The sequence below is a fragment of the Tupaia chinensis genome, unplaced genomic scaffold, assembly GCF_000334495.1.
Source record: "Tupaia chinensis unplaced genomic scaffold, TupChi_1.0 Scaffold000513_1, whole genome shotgun sequence".
NCBI lineage: Eukaryota > Metazoa > Chordata > Mammalia > Scandentia > Tupaiidae > Tupaia > Tupaia belangeri.
This window is the reverse complement of record NW_006160026.1, coordinates 567891-585181: the sequence shown is the minus strand read 5'-3', so window position 1 is coordinate 585181 and position 17291 is coordinate 567891. Positions and strand designations below refer to the sequence as shown.

General features: G+C 47.0%; 1 long non-coding RNA gene across 2 annotated transcripts in view; it reads right to left on the bottom strand.

The window, feature by feature from the left end:
• The window catches only part of LOC102503142 (uncharacterized), a 262112-nt gene that overhangs the window by 156336 nt on the left and 88485 nt on the right, over nucleotides 1–17291 (bottom strand). The window contains exon 2 of one of the 2 annotated variants that reach the window (XR_335720.3): nucleotides 8594–9215. This is a non-coding gene — a long non-coding RNA (uncharacterized LOC102503142). The remainder of the gene's footprint in view (nucleotides 1–8593; nucleotides 9216–17291) is intronic. The other variant, XR_003550738.1, reaches the window with a different exon arrangement.

Genomic DNA, 17291 nt, shown 5'->3' with positions numbered 1-17291 from the left:
GGGGGGGTGAGGGGGGGTGGTGTCAGTCTCCTTCCTGATAATCAGGTGGAAGTGACCCTGTCCCCAGCACTCCCACCATGGAGTGATGGATGACAGCAGATAGACAGTTGGGAGAGAAAGACTCCCATCTCCAACTGCCCTGGAGAACCAGCTCTCAGCAAGTGCCCAGTGCTTTAACAAGGCTTCATGACAAAGAAAGAAGGAGGAAGGTTCCACCCAGCCCCTTGCCCCCCACCTCTCCTGGCAAGGTGAGAGTGACAGAGCCACCATGCTCATGGCCAAGGCCACCGAGCTTCTCACAGGCTCTCCAGTCCTCCGTGGGCCCCTTACTCTGCCGCTCGACTGGACAACTGAGGTCACTGCCCCACTTTCTCCCCAGATCTGCTGCCTCACCTGCCCTGGCCACTCTCAGGGATAACAAGGGCCTGGGGGAGGGACAGGAGGTCAAACAGAGACCCTCCTAGAATCTGCTGCCTTCATTAACTTCAGAATTCCATAGGCCAGTGTTTTCCCAAGACCTCTTCCATTGAATATTCAACCAGGAGAGAAGGCTGGGATCCTCATACCTATAGGCTCCAAGTGAAAAAGCCAGGAGACAGCTTCCTGGGGTGAGGTCAGCAGCCACCAGGGTCCATGGCGAGGAACTAATATTTAGGAAGTAAATACTAGCTGGCAAGAATCAGAGATTCAAAGGCATCATGGTTTGCAGATGAAGAAAGTGAGGATCAGAAAGGTAAAGGAAATTAGGCAAGGTCACACAGCTTTGGAACAGCAAAGCTTCAAAACATCATGTAGTTTTACTCCAAAGACCACTGTCTTCTACTAGCGGTATTAATAGTTACCCGTCAAGATAGGCTGTACAGTTGATGGCTCTTGTGACACAGTAATTCTCCGATGTAGGACACTGAATGACTGGGGCCTGGAGCCCAGGCCTGCCAGACCTACAATCTGATCAAATTAGCACTGAGGCCTGAGTGTAATCCAGGAATGGATAGTGTACCCAACGCTAAAACAGTCTAGACTCAGGCTGGCCTCATGACCTAGTGGTTAAGACCCAGATCCCACATGGCTAGCTGTGCAGTTCAAATCTCGGCCCTGGCGACTGAAAAGCACACCAGGCACATGTGCATGTGTGCCCAGACTCCCAGCAGGATAAACCTATGGAGGAGAAGGGGGCGAGGCATGACCATACTCGATTCAGGGATGCTTTCTCTCCCTCCCTCTCTCCGCGTCTATCTCTCTCTGCCAAACAGACTCAAAACAAAACAAAAAACCTCTAAACTGAGTTTAGACAATTTTCTCCTAAATTATCACCAAGATCCTCCCTTGTCAATGCAGCACTCTGTTAAAATGCACATGATTTTTAGGTTTAATTGAAGTCGAAATCGGAGCCTGGGACAATGGAGACTCTCAGTAAATGTCCACCAAATGAAAGGTAAGAGAACTAGCCATATAAAGGCCTTCCATATTTTCTGTAAAAGCCCAGTGAAAGCATAGCCATATGCCGCTTTACAAGTCCTATATAAATATAGCATATCTCGTAACAAATTTTTTTCAATATTTACGATGCAGAAATGTCTCTCTTTCAAAGACAAATAGGTTTCCTACATTTAGACTAAGAAAAACTACAACTTATAGGCCCATTGCCAGTTCTTGTAAATAAAGTTTTATTAGCACACAGACGTGCCCACTCATCCATTCATTTACATATCGCCTATGGCTGCTTTCCAGCTCAGAAAGCAGAATTGAGTAGCTCTGCAGAAGTGCGTGGCCCACAAAGCTGAAAATATTTACTATCCCACCCCCTTGACAGCAAAAGGTTGCCAATCTTCAATTCAGTCACACATAGAACTTCCTCAGCGTGCCTTGCTAACAAGGAAGCTCAGAGCTAAAATTATTGTTAAATTTCAGAAACTCACTCATCTTCAATATTCTTTTTATTTCTCTAAGCATATGTTTCAGCCTTCTAATTCCATTTTAACATTTTATTTAAAAATAGCTAGTATTCCCTGAGTACATATTATATGCCAGGCACTGAATTGAGCCCTTCAATATGTTCTTTTATTTAATTCTCATATTAAACTCATGAGGTAGATGATATTATCCTCATTTTTTTTTTTTTTGGACTGGGGAGAGGTTTTTGCTATAGGGCGCATGCACTGGCAAGGAAGACAGAGAGAGACAGAGAGACAGAAAGTGAGAAAGTCCTCCCATGGGGGGGTGGCCACACCGCAATCCCTGCTCCTCCATTGTCCTCTCAGAATCCTGGGCATGCAGGTACATGTGCCCAGTGTGAGTTTAAGCCACCAGGTCCAGGACTTGAACCATGGTCGACTACATGGGAGTCAGCAACATAGCCATTACATTAACTGCTGGTCCCTATCTTCAATTTATTGAGGAAAAAAATGAATGGGGAAAAATGGATGAGTAAGTCATCAACTGTTTGCACAGATGGCCTATTTATTATTTTATAATTCTATCTCAGAGAGCAATACAGGGGTTGATTAGAAAATTTGGGGTGTTCAATTAATATAATAGTGCTGCAGGGCCAAGACAGGTAGCTGCAGTGAGGTCAGCAGCCACCAGGGTCCATGGCGAGGAACTAATATTTAGGAAGTAAATACTAGCTGGCAAGAATCAGAGATTCAAAGGCATCATGGTTTGCAGATGAAGAAAGTGAGGATCAGAAAGGTAAAGGAAATTAGGCAAGGTCACACAGCTTTGGAACAGCAAAGCTTCAAAACATCATGTAGTTTTACTCCAAAGACCACTGTCTTCTACTAGCGGTATTAATAGTTACCCGTCAAGATAGGCTGTACAGTTGATGGCTCTTGTGACACAGTAATTCTCCGATGTAGGACACTGAATGACTGGGGCCTGGAGCCCAGGCCTGCCAGACCTACAATCTGATCAAATTAGCACTGAGGCCTGAGTGTAATCCAGGAATGGATAGTGTACCCAACGCTAAAACAGTCTAGACTCAGGCTGGCCTCATGACCTAGTGGTTAAGACCCAGATCCCACATGGCTAGCTGTGCAGTTCAAATCTCGGCCCTGGCGACTGAAAAGCACACCAGGCACATGTGCATGTGTGCCCAGACTCCCAGCAGGATAAACCTATGGAGGAGAAGGGGGCGAGGCATGACCATACTCGATTCAGGGATGCTTTCTCTCCCTCCCTCTCTCCGCGTCTATCTCTCTCTGCTGGCAAATTTTTCAAAACAAAACAAAAAACCTCTAAACTGAGTTTAGACAATTTTCTCCTAAATTATCACCAAGATCCTCCCTTGTCAATGCAGCACTCTGTTAAAATGCACATGATTTTTAGGTTTAATTGAAGTCGAAATCGGAGCCTGGGACAATGGAGACTCTCAGTAAATGTCCACCAAATGAAAGGTAAGAGAACTAGCCATATAAAGGCCTTCCATATTTTCTGTAAAAGCCCAGTGAAAGCATAGCCATATGCCGCTTTACAAGTCCTATATAAATATAGCATATCTCGTAACAAATTTTTTTCAATATTTACGATGCAGAAATGTCTCTCTTTCAAAGACAAATAGGTTTCCTACATTTAGACTAAGAAAAACTACAACTTATAGGCCCATTGCCAGTTCTTGTAAATAAAGTTTTATTAGCACACAGACGTGCCCACTCATCCATTCATTTACATATCGCCTATGGCTGCTTTCCAGCTCAGAAAGCAGAATTGAGTAGCTCTGCAGAAGTGCGTGGCCCACAAAGCTGAAAATATTTACTATCCCACCCCCTTGACAGCAAAAGGTTGCCAATCTTCAATTCAGTCACACATAGAACTTCCTCAGCGTGCCTTGCTAACAAGGAAGCTCAGAGCTAAAATTATTGTTAAATTTCAGAAACTCACTCATCTTCAATATTCTTTTTATTTCTCTAAGCATATGTTTCAGCCTTCTAATTCCATTTTAACATTTTATTTAAAAATAGCTAGTATTCCCTGAGTACATATTATATGCCAGGCACTGAATTGAGCCCTTCAATATGTTCTTTTATTTAATTCTCATATTAAACTCATGAGGTAGATGATATTATCCTCATTTTTTTTTTTTTTTTGGACTGGGGAGAGGTTTTTGCTATAGGGCGCATGCACTGGCAAGGAAGACAGAGAGAGACAGAGAGACAGAAAGTGAGAAAGTCCTCCCATGGGGGGGTGGCCACACCGCAATCCCTGCTCCTCCATTGTCCTCTCAGAATCCTGGGCATGCAGGTACATGTGCCCAGTGTGAGTTTAAGCCACCAGGTCCAGGACTTGAACCATGGTCGACTACATGGGAGTCAGCAACATAGCCATTACATTAACTGCTGGTCCCTATCTTCAATTTATTGAGGAAAAAAATGAATGGGGAAAAATGGATGAGTAAGTCATCAACTGTTTGCACAGATGGCCTATTTATTATTTTATAATTCTATCTCAGAGAGCAATACAGGGGTTGATTAGAAAATTTGGGGTGTTCAATTAATATAATAGTGCTGCAGGGCCAAGACAGGTAGCTGCAGTCAATTCAAGCAGAATTATAGGATTATACAGCACTATAGTTTATACAGTGCCATAGTTTGGGGATTCTTTTTGTTCTCAATCTAGCTGCAGACCAAATGCAGTTACTTCATCCTGAATCTCATGGACTTAGAGAGGACTGCAGTGGACCTAAGTCACAGGTGACATGAATCAGGACACAGAGTCACTCCTGTCACAAGCTCAGTCACTTTCTTCAGCAAATAGTCAGAGCCACACAGCCAAAGTACCCCAAGTTCAAATCTGAATCTGAATATCTATATCTTAACCAGTAATATCTGCAAAATCACAGGTGTTGTGTATCAACTGTGTTCTTTTCCTAATTCAAGTTAAAGTGAATATAAAACAATTCTTTTTTTTAAATATTAAGAAGCTAGCCTGGGCCCAGCCCTGCTCCCTAGAGGTTAGAGAGCTGAATCCTACATAGCCACTTGTGGTTTTAATCCCAGCCTTGCTGCCTTGAAAAACACACCAGGGGGACCAGTAGATGGCATAATTTTTGCATCACTGGATTCTCACATGGTTGACCATGGTTAGAGTCCCAGACCCGGCGGCTTGAAACTCATGCCAGGCGTGGGTGCGTCCATGCCCAAAATCCCAGGGAGACTGGAGAAGGGATTGTGGCATGGCCAAACTCATCCCGGGGGGGGGGGGGGGGAGGCGCGGGCAGGCTTTACTTCGGGGGGGGGGGGGGGGGCAGGGCATGATTTCTTGCTTTCTGCCTCTCTCTCTCTGGTGAGCACACATGCCCTATAACAAAGACTGCTTTTAAAAAACAAACAAGCAAGCAAAAAACGACAACGACAACAACAACAACAAAAAACACCAGGCGTATGTGCCCAAAATCCTAACAGGGTGGAGAAACGGAATAGAAAGGATTGTGGTATGGGTGCTTTCTCTCTCTATCTTTGTCTCTCTGTCTCTTTCTGGCAAACACATGCACCCTCTGGCAATAAGGAGAATGGGGAGGGGAGAGAAGAAGGAGAAAAGGGAGAGAGGGAGGGGAAGGAGAAGACAAAGCAGAAAAAAGCTCACCTATCTCTAAGCTGAATTCCCTTGCCCACCTCACCAGCACACTGAGAAGCACTGGTAGAAGGGGGGGGGGGGCAGTACCAGCACCATCAGCACCACCACCACCCACCACCTGACTGATGAGCCCAAGGACATGGGTCCTGTCTACCCAGCCACATCCCAGGTTACACCTGCCATCCCGGAGTGCTCATGACAGTGCCCTTTCCACTCTCGACTGTCCCAGCTGAGAGGATAAAATATTGGATTGTCAGGAAAGCCATGGCACAGTTTTGCATAGAAAAACACAGAAAAACACGCATGGCTTTCCTAATGACCTAATAGTGTCCCTACCAATGAGAGATCTAACGCCCAGAGAAGATCTGCCATGGTCAAAGAGTCATGGGACCAAACTCTAGGCAATGTGACCCCACTGGCTTTGGAATCCATTGGAACCGTGTTTACATTCTGCCTATGTCCCCTGCTTTGCTTCTCTGTTGTCCAGTTACTTTGCTTCTCTGTTTGCTTCTCTGTTGTATGGTTACTTCAATAGTCAAACAGGTCCTAATGGTAGTGTCTGCCCACAGCTCCATTTGGGGGTTTGAGTTGACTAGTGCTGGCCATGCACTCTGCACAGAACACAGCTTACTAAATGTGAGTATTACTACATCAGCGCCCAGAGAGAACCAATGCATCCAGACACAGGGGGGAGTCTTGTTCTTGCCATAACCGCCCTGTGTCTTTTGGTGCCCAAGCCCACCATTGTCCTCCCATGAGGAGCAGGAGATAACCCAGACCACCACAGTGGGGTTTGCTAAGGAGCAGCTGATAAAAGAGAAGACACAGAGCTGGAGGCGCAGTGATAAGTGAGACATGGCCGCTACCACAGAGGGTGGGAGGTGGTGAGACCGGAAGGCCTGAAAAGGCAATGAGAAGGGAGGGGGAGGTGCTGGGCCTCTGCCTCCCCCAGCTGGGCCCCTCATGTCCCAGGACAGCTTCGTTCACTGCACAGAGCCCAGCCAGATCATTGCCCAGCCCTCAAGGTCTTCCTAGGAGTCAACAGCCCCCTTTCTGAAATGACCCCTCTCCCACCCCCGTGTGGCTACCCTTCCCCCATCACACTGTACCACAAGTCCCCATGGACCCAAGGGCATGGCTCCCTCCAGCTCCTGGCCAGAGACGACTGTTCCACTTTATCCCCAGGGCTAAGCACAGCAGCTACAGCACCACATACACACACACACACACACACACACACACACACACACAGATTCAAAGCAAGTCATTCTCCTTCAGGGAAACTGCTATTGACAAGATGAAAACTGCTCACGCAAACCCAGAGGGGAGACAGGAGAAAGCGCCAGCACTAGCAACACCACCAAGCACCAGCATCAGCAAACACTAGCACCAACAGGACCAGCAGTAGAAACTGGCGCTTCCTGTTCTGCTTCTCCTGAGTAAGTAATGTCGGAGGAGTTACAGGACTCCTCAGAGCCTCAAGATCCTCAGCCGTGAAGTGGGCATGCCCCTGCCCACCCAGGGGGACTGCTGGGCTGATTAATTACAGAGTTGCCCAAAAGGAAATGTTTGTCTTTTGCCTGGACTTTTTAAGGACACCAAAAGAAAACCACTAAGAGTCACCTACTGATCAGGCAAACTATGACGAAACAAAGAGCCTGTCATGTGTCTGACCTCTGTGTCAGAGAAATGTATCTGGACCTCAGAAAGATTACTTACTAGCTGGGAGAAAGGCATGAAACCAAGTAGCCTGCAGAGTGGACAGAGAATTATAGCACACCTAGGAGCTGTGGATGAGAACAGTGTGTAACACCCAGAGGGACAGATCTCCAATCAGGAGGCCAGAAGGCTTGCCTGGGGAGGTACCAGAAGGCGGGAACAGAACTGGCAACCCAATCAAAATCAGATCAGAGGCCCCACCCCACGTGCAGTCTTGGCATCCAAATGCCAGGTGGCCCCAGGAGACCTGAAAACCCCGTCAGAGCTGCTTAGTGGTGAGAAACGCCCCCAGAGCAACCAACCTTCTAAGTCACCAAGCCCAGCCTCAGGAGGCCAATCTTCCTCCTGGTCAACTGCAGAGCTGTGACAGTGTTTGTTGTCACATCCAGCTGCTCCTTTCTGTGAGCTAGCACAGGGCTCCTTTCCCTCACCCACTGCTGGCCTGCCAGCTGACCTCCCACAGCTGCAGGGACCTTTACTCATCTGGCCATGCCAACCAGCAGTGCCCAGTTCGAAGTCCAGCACCGCCTCCCTGGCTCTGCTCAGAAACACTGTCAAGGGCCAAGAAACGTCCCCTGTACCCAAAAGCCGTTCCCTGGCCAACAGAGTCCCCTGATATGTGCTGAGTATCTGCCAAGTGTTCAGTACATCAGTGTCCATTTGGGGACCGTCAACACCAGTCCCATGAAATATGATCGCAGTTCCTGCCTTCATACTGAACAGAGAGGGGAAAGGAGTCTAGCAGTCACCTGCCCAGAGTCGCACAGTGTGTAGCTGTTAGAGATTCAAACCCAGGCCCGACTGGCCCAAACCACCTGCTGACGCAATTCTCACAGTACCAACCATAAGATCTTTTTTATAATTACTAGAGGGCACATGTACTTGCTAGTGAGACAGAGAAGGAGAGGGGAAAAGCACCATCCGATGGTACACGGTCACATGGATCCTTCTCCATTTCTTCTTATTGTTTGGGTTTTGAGCACACAAGTTCATGCACCCTCTGTGTTTTTCAAGCTGCCAGGATCAGGACTTGAACTACAATTGACCATGTGGGATCTGGCTTCTTTAACCACTAGGCTACAGGGCCAGCTCACCAACATGGTCCTATGTTGTCCCTCGCTCTAAGCATGAAGCCAAGAAATTCTCCCCCCCATGATAGCTTCCCTATTAATCTTCAATTCACAGTCTTAATTCATCAACCAGCTTGTCCGAATTCACCCCTTTTGCAGCCTGAGAGGCGTGTGCTAGGCCTCTGGGAGACGCAGCACCATGAAGAAGGGGCCCCAGCCCTCACGATACTTACAAGCAAATAGATGGAGACAGATGCAAAACCAGGAAGACCAGGCAAGGGTAACAGGTAGGATGACACGCGTCAGCACAGGAAACTGCGGCGGCTCCCAGGGAGGACCTCTTAATTTCCATCTGTCTCCCCCAAGGCACTTTGCCAGAACACACTGAGCAAGGTTATAAAATGCTAGCTGCTTTTAACAATTAGCCACAGGACAGTCGCACCTGATGCCCAGGTGAGCACTGAGCAGAGCATGGGTGAGATGCTTCACAAGGAGACTTACATATCATAAGGAGTCCCAAAGGGAGCCAGCAGAGACCCTACCACATGTTCCCATCCAAGGACATCTTCACTCTTGCAAGCACAGGGGTTCTCGTCCCCCATGGACATCTGGGCTGTAAGAATCCACAAGGTACCCGGCTGGGGCTTCCTTTAAAACCACTGTAGCATCCCCAAGTATGCCGAGTGTGTGTAATTCCAGTACATGCTTCTACCACATCATTCCCAGGTGGTTGAGTGTCACTGTAAATCCATCAGGCTCTGAAAATCCTTGACAGAAGCTCCACACAACTGACGGGCACAGCCATCACGATGGGGCACCTTTTTTTTTTATCTCTTTCTGGTCAGCAGATCAGGCCTGGGAGAGGGAAGAAGAGAAAACATCTTGTCACAATCAGACTCAACGGCAGTCAGTCATTTTTAACTCCTTATGTTTGACCCTCCTGTACTTAGGAAAGGAACTCACTTCAGATAACTCTGGTTACCGAAACAGGTGAAGCGGCAGTGCCAGGAGGCCCTAATGGAGTATGGCTTCCCATGAAGCACCCCGGACTTTCAGACAGGGCCCCTCCAACTGCTCACAGCTCCCTGAGACAGCCCCGGGATCGGAGGTGCCCGTGACAGAGATGAAGAGAGAACGTGAGGTCAGTGGCTGAGACAGCGGGCAGCAGGGCCAGGCCTGGCCATCAGCCTGGGCTCCCCTGCAGGGCTGAGAGGTCCCGGCTCACTGCCGAGAGGTTTAGGGTCAGTGGATAGGAAGTAATTCTTTGTTTTGTTTCTTTTTAAGCACAACCACAAAACCCTGGCCCTTCTCCAGGCCTTGTCCTGCACTGCAGACTTCAGGGCAGAGCCTGCAGGCTGTTCTGTTCTTACTCATGTACTCAGCATTCCCTGAGCACCTACTGGGTACCAAGTACTGCTCCAGGGACAGGACCATGTCATTGTCTTCCCATTCCAACGATGACTGAGGAAAACCTGACCCACAATGCTTGAGACTCAACACTCTGCAGTCCTTCCCAGAGCATCTGTTATTCACCCTGCTAAGAGCTCTGGCCGTGCCTGATACAACCCCCTAACACCCTGGCACTCCCGCCCCTATTTTTCAGATGAGGAAATGAAGGACACAGACAAGTACTCTGCCTCAAACTAGTAGGAAAAGAGCCTGGATCTGAAGCTCCACACTGTCTTCCCAAGTCTGTGCCCTGATCCTCTGCCCTGAGTTCCAGTGAGGGACGCCTACCAGAACGCCCCTAAGTACACCTTACTTCCAGGCACTTCACATGCATAGAATGCCCCATTTACTCTACACAAAAGAAAAAAAAATCTACATGTTATAGACTATTATTATCCAATTATAGAAACGAGAAATGTAAGCACTTGGAATGCTAAGCAACTCAACCAAGGTCACACAGCTAAAAAAAATAATTTTTGAATCAAAGAACATAGGTTTGAATGAAGGCAGTCTGGTTCCAAAGCTGATCAATATCCATCAACACCTATTACTGCCAAAACAAATGTTCACAAAGGTAGTGGTTCAAAATAGCACAAATTCAGGCTGGCCCCCAGCACAGCAGTTAAGTACTATATATTGGGAGCTAGTTCCCACATAGCAAACCGTGGTTCAAATTCTGGCCCCCGCAGCTTGAAAAACATGATGGGCATGTATGCATGCATGTCCCAAATCCTGATGGGATGGATAAATGGAAAAGGGATTAAGCCATGTCCACACCCACTGGGAAGGACTTTCTTTTTTCTTCCCCTCTGGTGAGCACATAGGCCCTCCGGCATAAAAAATAAAAACACATGTAAATGTATTATCTTACAGTTCTGGAGGTCAGAGGTCTGACACGGGTCTCACAGCTCCACTCAAGGCATTGGCAGGGCTGCATCCTATTCTGAGGTCTGAGAGAGAAGCCCTGTCCGGGTGTGTTCTAGCATCTCGAGGCTGCTGTGGGCCTCGTCAAACGCAGCAACACTGCATCTCTCTGACCTACCTTTGCTGTCGCATCTTACTCTCTGACTAAATCTTCTGTTTCTCTCTTCCATTTTTATGGACTCATGTGATTACATTGTGCTCACCCACATGATCCCAGATAATCTCTCTATCTCAAGGTCCTCAGCCTTAACTCTTAACTGTATTTCAAAGTCCCTTTTGCACTGGCATCCATCCCAGTTTAGGCACTCTTCAGTGACAAGAAGCCCCCATTTTCAACACGGAAACCAAGCTAGCTAGCTACACACACACACACACACCTGCAGAGACCAATGAAGCAAGCACTAAGTAAATATTAATGTTTTCTTCTTAAAAACTAATTCACACCCATGGTCCCTTATAACAGCTGGGGATTGCGATATCACATTCCCAAAAATAAAAAGGACGCTGACCACAAAGTGATCATGCAGGGATCACCACTGTCCTCAGTGACAGCGAGCCACGATTAATAAGGATATTTAAGGTGATCGGTACTGTGCTCTGTACACATACAATCATGTTTACTTCAACTGCAATAGCCCATGATTTTTCCGTTTTCCAGAAGAGATTTCCGAGGCTCAGACTTTAAAAAAAAAAAAAAAACAGAGACTTTTGCTATAGGGTACACGTGCTCACCAGAGAGACAGAGAGAGACGGAGAGCAAGAAATCAGTGCCCAGAGAAATGACCGTGCCGCAATCCCTTCTCCTCCATTCTCCTCTCAGGATCTTGGGCATGCATGCACATATGCCCAGTGTGACTTTTAAGCCACCAGGTCCGGAACTTGAACCATAGTCGACTATGTGGGAGCCATCTGCTGGTCCCCCAAGGCTCAGACTTTAAGAGGCAGAGTCAGGGTTGCATCAAAGTTGGATCTGACTTCCAAAACTTGTATTCTTTCCATTCTGATACATACTCTCACTTAAATGACACACCTTCTAGAAAGTTCCATGCCTGGCAATGGTCAGTAGCTCCTATTGGGCCAGCCCTTGGAGTATATAACAACTATTTTGAAAAACCACAAGACACCAGAGTGGCCAAAAACAGGACATCCTGGAAGGGGATCAACACTGAGAATAAGGAAACTTCACACTCTATGACTTCCTCCTTTTGGATATTTTGAGCCCGAAACCATACCCAGGTTTGCCCCATGCAGGTGGTTATGTTCAGATAGTCTTATTGGATTAAAAACTAGGGACAAAAATCAACAGCTAAAAGCGAGAGGAGAAATTAGAAAAGGGGAGACCAGGTTCTATGTATAAATGCTCCTCAAATCGTGGAATGAGCCCTAAGTCAAGTGTGTATGCAGTCCAGGTAAAGCCAAAAGGACTAGAGATATCATTGCTGCCTCCAATGCAAGGGAGACAGAGTTTAAAGTTTGAGTTTAATAAGTTAACTGCCTATAAAAAACTTAGCAAGGAAAAATGAAAACTTTAGAAGTCCGTGTGTGTGTGTGTGTGTGTGTGTGTGTGTAAAACAACTCACTGAATGCATTTAACAGCAGACTGGAGAAAAAAGAAAGAAGAGTCTGTGAATTTAAAGAAAGAACAACAAAAATTATTTAATTTGAAAAACAGAAGAAAAATATGGGGAAAAAATGAAGAGGGTCTTAGAGACTCGAAGGAAAGTATCAAAAGATGTCATATATCTGAAATTTTAGTCTCAAAGAAGGAGAAAAAAGGAATGGAGCAGATTGATATCTAAAGAAAAAATTACTGAAACTGCCTTATACTTGGTGAAAGACATCAGTTCACAGATACAAAACTATTCTATGCAGGACACAAACAATCACACCTCAGTAAATCGTGGTTGAAGTGCTAGAAACCAGTTTGAAGACATGAAAGAAACCAGAGAAAAATGACAATTCGAATTGTTTAGAATCATTCAAGAACAGAGATTTCCACCCAGACCAAACAGGTGAGATTCCCTTATCTCATTTAAACCCAATGGGCACTGTTTATACTCAAGAGAAACATAGGGTAAAAAGGAACCTCAAGTATCTAAATTCAGCCCCTGAGAAAGAAGAGGAAGTTCAGGATAGTGGTTCAAAAATGACAATGTGAAATTAGACTATTAAATTTACCAACTATGGGAAAATGTTTTTAATCCTTTGTCTTCTCATTTATAAAATGACAGTAAACAGCATCCACTATTTCAAAGAACTGTTATGAGATTGTGTTGTGTGAATACCTGTGTCCTCCGCAAATTCCTATGTTGAAATTCCAACCTCCGAAGTATTAGGAGGGCCTTTGGGAAGGTGATTTGGGAGGACTCCACCCTCATGATGGGTTAAATGCCCTTATAAAAGAGCGCAAAGGAGCCTGTCGTCCCTTCCACCATGGGAGGACACACTGAGAAGACCCCCATCTAGAAACCAGACACCAAATCAGCTTGATCTGGCACTTCCCAGCCTCCAAACCATGCGAAATACACTTTCGTTATTTGTAAGCTACTATCAATAGGATTACGTGTTTTATCAGCCAGAATGGACTAAGACGGGCTGACGTGAAATGAAATAATCAACATAAAGCACCCAGCACATTGTGGGACACATATTTAAGGCTCTATGTTGGCCCAGCTGCAGGGTCCAGGCAGTCGGTGCCACTGTATGCTGCTGGATCCACAGGAGAACAGGGTTCAGATCCTGGGCAAACCTGAACACGCTAGGCATACTCAAGCATACACATAATCCTAACTGGCTGGGAAGCTGGGAAAGGAAATCCCAACAAGGAAATCTGTGAAAGGAATGAAGTGAGGAAGAGAGGGAGGGAGGCATAGAAGAGTTCTATGTCAGCTATCACTCTTGCATCACATCCAAGAGGTCTGGGTGGTTCCTCCAAGGCCGCTGCTCACTGTCCTCCTCTTTCACTGCTCAGCTCCTCTGAGTAGCCCCTAAGAGCACAGCACAGGCAAGCAGCCAAGAAAGGCTCCTGAGTGACAGGGTTAAGGCACTGCCTAAGAGGGGCTGCTTCATCAAGAAGGGGAGTTGTGATTTATGGCATCTGCCTCAGGTAATGGCAGGGCAGAGAATGGGGAACACAGTCTGTTAAATATTTACTGAGGCCCACAGGCAAGTCTGAAGCAAAGTTTGTTTTGTTGGGGTCGGGGACATTAAAGTTCTATCACCTGAGAAAGAATTACTACATGGTCTGCTGGATATTACCGCAGTCAAGCAGGAGTCCCTGACCAAGGGGTGATACTGACGGCCATGAAGAAGGTGGCCACACCTTGCCCTCCACCTTCAAGAGGACACAATGCCAGGCACTGTACACCAGGACTTCTAGTACAGAATCCTAACACTACTCTCTCTGCTGCTTGTATGCTGGTAATTCCTTTTAAGTCATTTGCTCTTTCTGTAATGGACTAGCTCAAATTAAAAAGACAGACCTAGGGAACCAGCAGTTAGCGTAATGGCTATGTCGCTGGACTTCCACGTAGTCGACCGCAGTTCGCATCCCGGACCCGGTGGCTTAAAACTCACGCTGGGCGTGTGTGCGTGCGTGCCCAAGATCCTGAGAGGAGAATGGAGGAGAAGGGATTGCGGCGTGGACATCCCCCCTGGGGGGTGATTTTTCGCTTTCTGTCTCTATGTCTCTCTCTGTCTGGTGAGCGCCATGCGCCCTATAGCGAAAATCTCTCAAAAAAAAAAAAAAAAGTGAAAATATAAAAAAAGACAGACCCAGACTGGTGGCACAGTCGGTGGCAAACTGAACTGCAGGTCTGGAAGCCACATGGTCAATCACAGCTTGGGATTCTATGGTAGGCCTAAAAGCAGGTACATGTGCATGTGCCCAGATCCTGAAGAGCTACAGGGCTGGGGAGAGGGGAGTACAGAGACTAGATCCCATCAAAAGTGTCCCCCCACCATGTACACATACACACATGCACAATCTAGTGTGAGTAAAAGAAAAAAGACAGTACCAGGATTGGCTTCGTTGTGGAACTAGAACTCACACAAGCTGGTGGACAGACACTCTGAAGCAGGACAAAGTACTTAGGATGGGTCACACTGCCCAGCTACACGGAATGCATGCATGTCCGGTGACCTGGCGCTGGGCGTGTGTGCGTGCGTGCCCAAGATCCTGAGAGGAGAATGGAGGAGAAGGGATTGCGGCGTGGACATCCCCCCTGGGGGGTGATTTTTCGCTTTCTGTCTCTATGTCTCTCTCTGTCTGGTGAGCGCCATGCGCCCTATAGCGAAAATCTCTCAAAAAAAAAAAAAAAAAAAGTGAAAATATAAAAAAAGACAGACCCAGACTGGTGGCACAGTCGGTGGCAAACTGAACTGCAGGTCTGGAAGCCACATGGTCAATCACAGCTTGGGATTCTATGGTAGGCCTAAAAGCAGGTACATGTGCATGTGCCCAGATCCTGAAGAGCTACAGGGCTGGGGAGAGGGGATTACAGAGACTAGATCCCATCAAAAGTGTCCCCCCACCATGTACACATACACACATGCACAATCTAGTGTGAGTAAAAGAAAAAAGACAGTACCAGGATTGGCTTCGTTGTGGAACTAGAACTCACACAAGCTGGTGGACAGACACTCTGAAGCAGGACAAAGTACTTAGGATGGGTCACACTGCCCAGCTACACGGAATGCATGCATGTCCGGTGACCTGGCAGCTTCCTCTTTGGTATACGTGCACGGAAATATGTGCGTATGAGCACAAAGGACATGCCACAGGACAGTCACAGCAGCTCTGTTCAACAGCCAAACACTGGAAATGCCTCGGGGGCCCGCCGACAATAGAACGGATCTCACAAATATGCACACATTCTAACGAGCCATGAGAAGAACCCACAAGAGCTCACAGCAGAAAGAATACCTCTCATAAACATCGCTCTGGGTGGAAGAAGGCAGGCACAAGGGAGTGAGTTCTGATGTTGTGTACATTAAGTGCGTAAGCAGGTTAAACCAATCTGTGCAGTTAGAAGTCAGGACAAAGTTATTTTGAGTGTCTGCCAGAGGTCAGCAGGGGGCTTCTGAAACCCTGGGACTTGTGCTGCAGGCTCCGTTTGAGGACATTTAGCAAGCTACCTATTGATAAATACCTATGACAATGTGCTCTTTTCTTTATGCAAATTACCTCTACAAGAACTGGTTTACATTTTTAAAGAATTTCTTTTTTTATTTTTCATGAGAGGGCATGTGTGTACACGAGAGAGAAAAAGGGGGAGAGAGCAAGAGTGATAGAGACACCAGCACCACCTTTTTCATTTTAAAGCTCATTTTATTCACGATAGGACATGATGGTCTCTCCAGCTCATCAGGATCTTGGGTGCCCACGCACCCTGCAGGTTTTCAGGTTGACTGGGGCTCTGAGCCCATAGTCGGCCATGTGGCTTCCAGCTACAGGTAAGTACATCACGGACTGAGCCAGCTCACAGTTTTTGTTTGTTTGTTTGTTTAGAGGTTTTAGCTATAGGGCACGTGCACTCGCCAGACAGAGAGACAGAGAGACAGAAAGCAAGAAATCACCCCCCAGGGAGGATGGCCACGTCGCAATCCCTTCTCCTTCATTCTCCTCTCAGGCAGGATCTTGGGCACGCACGTACACGCGCCCGGCAGTGAGTTTTGAGCCACCGGGTCCAGGACGCGAACTGCAGTCAACTACATGGGAGTCCAGCAACATAGCCATTATGCTAACTGCTGGTCCCTCAGCTCATACTTTTTAGCACTCTCCTATGGGGTCAGCAGGTGGCATGGGGGTTAAGGCACTGGACTTGCACATAGCTAGCCACGGTTTGAGTCCTGGACCTTGTGGTTTGATTTCTCACTTTCCTCTCTCTCCCTCTGATCAAATTAAACAATAATAATAATAAATAATTCATTTAAAAAAAAAAAAAAACTCTCCTGTGAAAGTTCGTTTCCTGGAATAATGAACACACTGGAACACCCTCTCAAGGTTTGGGAATTGCCAGCTTCCAGGTTTCTCTGCCGTGCAGTGTTCTCATGCCCAACTGCCTCTCAGCCGACCCTGCCCCCAAGGGCGCTGAGAGGCAGACTTCACAACGCAGCACACTCTGGCCCAGCAACAAGGAATTGCCCCATGAATCCTATCAGCCAATTCCCTTGTAACCAACATTCGAGAGAAAAATTTTAAATGGGCTACCTCTACTGCCTATCTGACACCAAGAGAGCATCCTTCTACACCAACTCCCTCTAAATGTGGATTGGGCGAAGGGGTGCTTTGGGTGAAAGGATGCTTTGGGAACTGAAAACGAAAATGTAAGGTATCTATGAATGGCACGAGCTGGTAAGTGAGTACAGAGCACAGACTGCAGATAACAAGGCCAGGCAGGCCTGGCCCCAAAGCTCTGAACGGAACACAGATGTGGTGGAGGCACAGAGGGTGCACGGTTGGTGTCACCCTTTCCTGCTGCCTAAAGGTAGTGTGCAAGCGTGTGTGTGTGTGTGTGTGTGTGTGTGTGTGTGTGTGTTTGTGTTTGTGTGTGGTTG